This window comes from Pteropus medius, unplaced genomic scaffold (assembly GCF_902729225.1).
Source record: "Pteropus medius unplaced genomic scaffold, Ma_sr-lr_union100, whole genome shotgun sequence".
Taxonomy (NCBI): domain Eukaryota; kingdom Metazoa; phylum Chordata; class Mammalia; order Chiroptera; family Pteropodidae; genus Pteropus; species Pteropus medius.
This window is the reverse complement of record NW_024349800.1, coordinates 40,646,596-40,656,348: the sequence shown is the minus strand read 5'-3', so window position 1 is coordinate 40,656,348 and position 9,753 is coordinate 40,646,596. Positions and strand designations below refer to the sequence as shown.

Sequence of the window (9,753 nt, the reverse complement as noted above, 5' to 3'; positions counted from 1 at the left end):
GAATGGCCCACTGTTCAAGGAGCACATGGTCAGAATTATCATGCAAACAAACTTGGATCTGTGGAGGAAGCAGCTTCACCTTTGAGGCTTCGGAGGGTCTCTAGTAAACTGTTGAGAGGAAACCCCCGGGAGATAGATGGGATCACCTTGGGAGACTAACTAGTCAGGGAACTTGAGTCAGGTCGAAGAGGGTGTGAGTCACTAGAGTGAACAAGCATTGCTGACCGTGTTAAAGTAATTAACCAAGGAGGTCATGAGACCAAAGTGGCTCTAACACCTTGATAACCTATGTAAGCACACCGAAACCTAAGCCAGAGTCAATTCTTGTAAATATACTTGTATCTGAGAAAACGAAACTTAAGAAGAACCAATCACAACCCCTAGGCTTTCCCAAATAAGGCAACTGCTTAAGCTATAGCCAATGAAAATTTTCATGCTTTGCTTCTGAGTCTGCTCTATAAAAGTCCTTCCCCTAGCTCTTGTTGGCAGGGTGCTTGTTTGACTCTGCCCAGTTTGAATCCATGTTTACTCAAACTCTTGAAAAATTTAACATGCCTCAGTTTAACTTGTAATAACCATTTCCTACAGCACTCATGCTGTATGGTTATTACATACTTCTAATATCACCCTTGCCTGAAAGCAGAAGATACTTTTAAATAAAAGCACATATTATGGGCTGAATTATGTCTCCGCCAAATTCATACGTTGAACCTAAGCCTCAGCACCTCAGATCGTGACTGTGTTTGGATACAGGGCCTTTGAAGAGACGATTAAGTTAAAATGAAGCTATTAGGATGGACCCTAATCCAGTCTGACTGGTGTCCTTATAAGAAGAGGAAATTGGGACACAAAGAGACAGCAGGGATGTGTACACACAGAGGAAAGACCATGTGAGGACACGTGAAGGCAGTCCCTTCCTTCCCCCAAGTAAGGAAAGAAGAGAAACCAAACCTGCTAATACTTCGATCTTGGGCATCTATCCTCCAGAACTGTGAGAGAATGGATTTCTATTGTTGAAGCTACCCAGTCTGGTGTTTTGTTACAGCAGCCGTAGCAAACTAATATGGCACCCCTGCCAGAGCTCAGTGTTTCTGTTACCCACTCCTTTCTTATCCATTTCTTTTCCCCCCTTCTTTCACATTTCTTCCTATTTCCCTTTTGCCCTACAAGTTAGCTCCAAGTAGAACTCACTGTAAGAACTGCAATTGCCAGGGCTTATTTTAAAGAGAGAAGAAGAGGAGAACCATGTTAATTTTTTTCTCTACCTATTTCCAACTCCCCGTTCCAAAGTGTGTGAGGGGGGGCTGCACATACCCCAGGAAAGCACAGAAAAAACCCTAGACTTTCAAGGTATATTTATTTTGTTTGATCCTTTTAAATTTCAGTATTTGTGTACATTTTATAATTTCACAGGGTATATGATTAAAACAGTTTGGAAAGCACTGAATTTTAATCAATCATCCATAGAAACATTATTCTGCCTCTAACTCTACAAAATTACTTAATTTTAGGTGTCTAAGTCCATATTGTAAAGATGAACAAGAAAACAAATAAATGAAGCTTCTCAGAAGAAATAGCACTTATAAATCAAGAGTAGACATTATATTTGTCTTCAGGATGGAAATAATAACACCTTTCCCATGAGGGATGTGCAGGAGAATAATTAGATCACCTCTGCAAAGTGAGGATATTTCAAGATAATAATTATCATGGTAGTTATTATTTTCCTCTACTCAGAATTCTTACTGTTTCCCTGTGCTGGGTCTTAAGGTTACATTCCAGTCTTTTAAAAACAAAATGGAATCTTGCCCTCTGGAATTAAGTTAATGATCTATAAGTGTGTAATGCAATATAAGTGAAAGAGAGAGAGAGAGAGTATACGGGGGTGGGGAAGGAGAGGAGAGAAGGAGGGAGGAGGAGAGAGAGAGAGACGGATATTGAGATATTGAGATTTCCTTCTGTGGACTTCCAGTATTACAAGGAATCTTAAATATTTTAATGCTTAAGTCCGGAATGGGAGGCCCATCTGTTTTATTGCATTTGAAAGTAGAAGTGGCTTCCCATCCCTTTTTCCGAGGATCTCAATGCTCTTTATAAATTTTAATCTCCTACTCAGATGCCATTTAAATATTAAAAATGACCACTGACTCCCATGCATGATGCACAGTTACCCTGTCTTGGAGAAGGACAAAGAAATATTAAGTTCATCCATTACCATCTGGACTATACTTAAAAGTCTGTTCCTTGCAAAGATCAGTGGAGCATTAAAGAAAAACCACCTGGGAGTGTCTTTTATGTGATGACAATGATGATCGTAATCTGCCAGGTCTGTGTGTTTGCCAGCCCAGAGTTACTGGAGGCTATGTAATTCTTTCGAGTCCCTCCTCTGCATTAGCAAAGAAATTGTCAGGCCGGTGGGTTTCCTTTCATAGGATCCCAAGCAAAGGATCCTCTTATCTTGGAATCCTTTTCAGCTTTATGGATTCCACTAATGAAGAGATAACAAAAATGTTGTATTTGATTAATCTGTCTTATTGCCTTTTAAATGGGTTCCTTGATAGATGTTGGACTTCCTAAATATAACTGTAGAAATAGCCAAATCATTATAACCACGGAGAGTGGAGAGAGCATCACTTCAACTTCTGATAGAACAATACTTGCACCGACCCTGCTCTGGAGCTTGAGAACAAAGGCATTATCAGCACAAAGTGATCCTGAAAGGCAGCTTCTGGGCTTGGCACCTGCAGATAACACAGCATCTAAAGTAAACCAGACATGACTTTATATCCCTCTTGAGGCACTCAGAGTTTGGCCTCAGAGAGAGTTTTGAGAGCCAGAAAAAGAGGCTCCTGGGGTGTAGTGGACTTAAGTCAATTTCTAGCACTGATAGCTTATTTTTGGAGAAAGACACTTGACCTTCCTGAGCCTCAGTTCCTCATCTGTCAAATGAATTTGCTAACTCCCACATCTCAGAGCTGTGGTGAAGACCTGAACAGGAAATATCTAATTCCTGTGTGAAACTGTAACCCCCTGTGCAGACAGATGCATCTTCTTCCATCACTGTTACTTGTCAGAAGGAAGACAGTAAATCCATATGACCTGAGTATCCTGATTTCACAGAATCTATATTCTGTTTGAATGAAATATTATTGCTACAGCTTCCCCAAGCTGCTTGATTTTAAGAAAAAAAAAAAAAAGAAAGCAACAGAGAATATGATGAAGTGTCTTAAATGACAGGCATTTAGCTAAATTTTTTCCATACCTGATTTTATTTAATCTTTACAATAACCCTGCAAGGTAGGCATTATTAATCCCATTACATATATGAAGAACCTGAAGTTCAGAGAATTCATGACTTTGTAAAGTAATTACACAATTGGTAATTATTTTACTGACTCAGTGGCTGAGTTGGGATTTGGTCTTACATCCTGGGGACTATTTACTGCACGTGATGTCTTGTTGAAGCAAGTTGAGGAGTATAGCATCTGTCAAATATTGATTCAAAATTTGAATTGGAGAATTCTTCCAATGCCTAAATGCTATATAAATAAAATGTTGTTTTTAGAAAGGCGAAAACACTGATGTACCATCAGTAATATTTGTATTCTATTTTCTAGATATCTATATTTTTGAAGAATTAGCCATATGCTCTTTCTCACACCCTTGGGGACCAACTAAACACAGGAAACAGGACAATAAATAATGGGAGGGGCATCATGGTTGTCACCATTTAGAAATCTGTGCTTTAGAGTGTGGCGAAGGTTTTCTAGTTTTCAAAAGTCAACCATCTAGTTCGGAATCCAACATCCTGGTGTGCATTCTAGAATTTGGGAGACCAGCCTACATTATCACAAATTTGTAATGGAAACCAGTTTGGAGAATTATGCTGCTGTTAATCTGAGGAAGTGTCTTACTTTTGATTCCTTCTCGGTATTCACTTATCTATAATTAGTCTATTTTTATTTTGTAAGAGAATCCTCCACTATGGAATAGTGAGAATAATCAGGATACTTTCCAGAAGTATGACAAGATGGATATAGGATGACATCTGTGACCAACCACACTGTCATCCATATGATTTCCTAAGCCCAACAAGTATAATATACAAATCTGTAACTGTGAAACCAGATTTCTACAGTGGTTTTCTACATTCTACACACTGTTTGGGGGATCATTTCTTTTTGAAATTAATTCATTTTTTCCTACATGAGGTTGATTTTAATTTTGTGTCTCTTTAGTTTCATTTTTTCCCTCTTTAGTTTCTGAGCACCAAGATTTATCGTCTTCAAACAAATTAATAGATTAATTTGATTGAATGAGCTTTCTCTTCCATAGCCATCACCTTTTTTTTTTGCAACCTGATATATAGTAATTAAAATCAAGTTCTACTCTTCCATTGTAGATTTCCATTTCTCTTTTCTTTCAAAGGTTCTGACAGAATCATACAGCATTTAAGATAAACCCTAGCAATTAGCTAATTTACCTCTTCTCATTTTAAGAGAAAAAACTGAGAACTGTGATTCAATTGTTAAATTTTTGTTCCTTTGCTTTCATGTATCTGTGTGCGTGTGTGTATGTGTGTGTGTGTGTGATACATATGAGCTTGAGTTAAACCCAGTGGCTTTTACTGTCTTGTGCATTCAAGTGATCTAAAGACTTCTCTCCCTTTCCTCTTTTACACGCTTGTATCTTATTTCTAGTGAGAAAACATTTATCCACCTCTTCCAATTCTAAACAATTTCTGTATGTCACTAAAGTCAGTAACCTAAGGATTCACTTCCAAACAAGAATTTGCCCCTCATTCTGGATTTGGGGAAAGTGCTATAAACATTTCCCTATAACCTAATAGTCAAGAAGTAGTTACTTGTATATTCTGTGTCTGCAATTTTTCATCCACGTATATTGCAAGACAATTCCTTATCAAGAGAGACCTCAAAACACCATTTACTCAAATTCTAGATCTATGAGAACTATAGAAAAAGGGCAGGTATCTGATTCTATCAACTGAAACATGTAGGTATTAGAAAAATACCTGAACTTAAAAGCATTGGGAGGGATTCAGAGCCAAGTTTAACAATCTAACATGAATTCCTTTAAAATCTCTCTGCCAGATGGTCACCGGTGCCACACTTGAGTCTCAACTATTAGGCAGTTCATGATCTCAAAATCCAAGTTTTAGCAGCTCAGGCTGTCAGCCTGGGCTGTTAAGTTCCACTAATTTGTCCCAGTCCCATCCCTTAGGCCATATGGTATAAGGCCATTCTCACTCCACATGACATTCCTTCAGGCACTTGTAGCTTAGCTGGCTACTTTCACATCACTCTCAGTCCTCACGCCAAGTTCCTTTCTCAGGATGGCCATGCTCCTCTGAGCACTAAGTCAATCCTTCTTTTTCAGAATACGGATCAACTTGGAGCTGGATGCAACTCTAAGAGACACTTAACTCATCTGCACTGGGAAAGGTCTTTCATCTTTCCCATTCTGGATACATTTACTTGCATTAATGTACACACTGGGGTTTTGGTGGCCACGTCACACATTGTCATACATCTATAAATCAACAACCCACTATTGTAATGCTATTTCTAGATTATGTCTTCCATTCCCCACACTAGTATAGTTGACTTGAGACACGACTGTACAATTGTTCATCTATCCTTAGGTTCTTTAAGAGAAGTGATTACTTACTATATTTTTAGTACATGTAAAATTTTGCCTTTAGAAAACCTGTACTTTGACATCATACCAGCCTTTTCTAAGAACTCTGCTTCTTGAAGGCTTCTTCAAAATGTAATTAAATTGTGAGAAAATTCTCTTGGTGTGTGGCTGGTTGACCTAGGGCAGGGTGTGAGCCTCACTGTTGGTTTCTAGTACTCTTATCCGAGTCCCATGCAGCTACAGGCCTGAGAGCAAGCCTGGTGGTTTACTGAGAGGTCCTTCTTCACTAGCTAGTGGGGAACCTAATGAGTGTGGAGACCTGCATCTAGAACCTACCACGTCTGGGCACCCACATCCAGGAGTTTGAGTTCAAGACTGCTATAGACTTATAACTTGGACAATTGGCCTCTTCTTAGAGGACACCTGTATAGGGCTGTTAATCATCCCGATTTCCAAGGTAGAGACATCTGTGGGTCATTCTGTCCCACAATGCCAATGCTAGCTACAGCCCATACTCGGAGGGTTAGGCGCAGGTGATGTGTGACAGTACTAAATGGGATATGAGAAGGCAACTCTCTCCGAATAACTTTCAACCCTGTCTGGAATAAATGAACCTCTGGGTGAAATTTTCCACAAAACAATAGAATGCTTACCAGCTCAGGCCATTATGGACCTTGTTAGGATGGTTAACACAGCCCAAAAAATATCTGATGTGACAGAAATATTTCTCGGCAAATGCAGCCACTGACAAGATGAAAAACGGATCCACTAAGTTCTAGCTCTATGCAAGTTTGATTATTAGCAAAATGAATCAGTTCAAAGCTTAAAATCGAATGCTTAGCCTCTCTCTCTTTTTAGAATTCCTCTATGTGCATTGAGTGTTCCTAAATGAGAAGAGGTTGACACAGTTAGTCTTGTGTGTTTTTGCCCCAAGCTTTGTTTCTGCAAATTAACTCCACATCAGGCTGAGAATCTTGAAATTCAGAGTGTCCGCTCACTCTTTATTGATTGTAGGATTAGCCGAATTCCAGGCTTCTGCAATACAGAAGTATTTCTTATCCATTTGAGCACCTAAGAAATAAACCCTCGACAGGTAGAATTGATACTCAGCAAGTGCAGATGCCTCCTCCTAGTTTAGGTGGTTTAGTTATGGTGGATAGTATGTGGGCACACCGGGTTCTAAGATTGGCTTGAGGCCTCTGATAACCTTTGTAAATAGCAGCTGTGTCTGAATTAGCCGCCAAGAGTGTGGGAAGTTGAGCCTTGGAGGAACTGTTTGTAGTTTTCAACAAACAACTCAATGTTATATCCTAGGAAAATGTTGAAATTTATATAAAGAGTCGATGTTTATAAAAGTCTGCCCCACAAGCAGAGGAGCATAAAGACTGTCTGGATGCTTGTAAGATGCTGCTGTAATTAATCTATGCATTTGGGTTCACTTATGGACTGTGTACCTTCATGCACATGATAAATACATCCATCCCATTTAATGTTCATTCTCCCAGCAACCTATTAATGTTGGTATTATTTTCTCTATTTTAAAAGTGAAGAAACTGAGGCTCAGAGAGTTTAAATGATGCTTATGAGATCTAAAACTCTTTCTGCCACTTCATTGCAATTATCTGACCCATTGTTTCCAGGGAGAAAAATCTCTGTGGTTTGTCCAGCAAAAATCCATTTGGATAAAATCTAAGTCCATTTAGCATTGTTTCATGAAAAGAGTAATTGAGAAGTAACTACCCTCCTTAAAATAATGCTCTGCGTGGTATCATATATAAATTATTGAATGCTTTTTTGAGGAAAGAATAAATGGCTCTACTTTTTCTTCCCAGAGTCTGGTTTTCCTGCCATCTTTGGGAAAATCCTGTTAGTGGTTTATATTGGCCCTGATGGGAATTCTCTGCATTTGTACGGCAAACATCTCTCTCTGCGTAGCAAATAAACTATAGACCTTCAGCAACAACAACGCCCCTCCTCTGTGAGTGCTTTCCTGGTCTCAGGATCACTTGAAAGGACTTGCTTCTGATCATGGGGTTTGTGAGTTGATTTGCTGGCAAAGTGTTGATATAAGTTGAGAATCTAAGATTCTAATCGTGGCCTTGGTTTGCACAATACAAAGTGATTGCAATTATTCGGGGCACCCCTCATCTGCATGCCCTTGCTTCCTTCTCCCTGTTGTGATTTTCAGTGAGCTCCTAGTTACTGGGGTCCTCCACTGACAATGAAGAGGCTTTGATGAGTTACATGTTCTCAGGCACCTCACAGATGCTTCTTGTACTTCCATTTCTTCTCCTGGAAACTGGGTATAGCCATCACTAACTTTCTCTGGTGCTGATAGAAAGATAATTGAGATTTTTAAGAGAAGCTATAATCTTCTATGTAGCAATATTGGTTCTGGATGGGAGGATTAACTCAGTGGAATTCAGATAAAGTATCTCCATTTCCTCACTGCTCATGAACACTTTTTTTTAGAGGGTGGGCTGGCTAAGGTGGGTATTGACAATCAAGTTTGTCTATCTGCCAGTGGCTTTTTAGTTTTCCATAAATTATAACCCTGCACCAAGCTGTTCTTATGCTTTTCTTCAATATAAACCATCTTTAAAATATCTCTTTCTCTCTCATCATTAATAAGCCTGTGGCTTGTTTTCCTTAGTTGGTTTAGGCATAGTGCAAATGCTATTAAGTTTATAGATCCGAGCTCTAAAAATATGTCAGGTCACTATTTTGTATCAAAGTCTAGGCTGAACCCCTAACCTGGACCAGTATCTGTAGTAAACCTTCAAAGGGAAAGGGATGGTTGAAAGAGTCACTTTATTTGTGCCATTTATTTCTTCAGTAAATATTTATTAATACTTTCTATGTCAGGCACAGTTTTAGGCATTGGAAATGTAGCCAAACAGACCCCACAGAACTTCCAAGGGGAGAAAGTAATCAAATAAAACATATGAACAAACACGATAATTGCAGATACTGCTATGGGCAATGAAGACAATAAAGTCAGGTAATGGAATAAAGTATGACTGGGTGGTTGAGAAACTCCCCTGAGGAGGTGATCTGTGAGAACATCCAGACAGTAAGGAAAGCCTTCCATGTGCACAGGCTCTGAGGGAAGAGCGAAGTGCCAAGAATAGATTTAAGCGTGTGACCCACAGGCATTAATCTCTGGGAGGCACAAGTGTGACGAGATGGAAAGAGGCCTGATCTTGAAATCAGAATCCTGGGTCAGGGTGCGAATCCTAACTTCTGTTTCCCTATCTCGTAAATGGGTTCATGAATACCTGCCACAACGGGTTGCTGTGAGGCTTGTGTGAGCACAAAACAACTATTAACCAATGGGGGCCATTCATCCATTCAATGCTGCTATGTTGTTAGTCAAGCAAAGCTTCGGTCTCTGCTTCACCTAATGCTGAAGCATCATGCCATCAAGAAGACCAGAGGTCCTTAGGTAACAGCATCATGGGAATAAGGGCTAAGGCACCGTTTCCACAAATGCCAACTCCAAAAGAAAAATGAAAGCAGTGCTGTCTGGTGTAGCAAGAACCTCAGATTCTAAAATAGGCTCTGTGTGATAATGGATGAAACTCTTTCCCTCTCTGGTTTCAGCTTCTTATTGATCAAAAAAAAAGAGAGGTGGGAATATCTGATCTGTAAGCGCCTTTTCAACTCTGTGTTCAGATTCTGGACTCAGATGCTCTAATAGGACATAACATAACTTAAGACATAACACCCAGCCGAACATGACCAGGCACAGGCAAGGCAGGAGAGATGTAGGCGGTGGGGAGTGTATGTCGAAGGCTGTTGGTTTGGGCAAGTGGCTTTTGATTACAGGAGTCAGATCCATGAGATCTTTATGGAGAGAACAGGCTGTGAAGAGCAAGAATTAATGCTCGAGTCATTTTTATGATGTTCCTCTGTGTGTGTGTGTGTGTGTATGTGTGTGTGCGCGCGCGTGCGTGTGTTGGTTTCTCTTTTCGCCTCTTAGGATTATGCTGAAACATTTTCCGTGCTAAAATCAGCGTACAGAGGCTCCTGCCTGGGGAGGAAAAGCGCCCCCATGCCTTGTGCATCGATTGGTAAGCAACAACTAAAACTGTG

At 39.8% G+C, this 9,753-nt stretch overlaps 1 protein-coding gene across 19 annotated transcripts in view; it reads right to left on the bottom strand.

The window, feature by feature from the left end:
* Positions 1 to 9,753, bottom strand: part of SLC8A1 (solute carrier family 8 member A1) — a 352,258-nt gene that overhangs the window by 42,903 nt on the left and 299,602 nt on the right. The gene's annotated exons all lie outside the window — the stretch shown is intronic.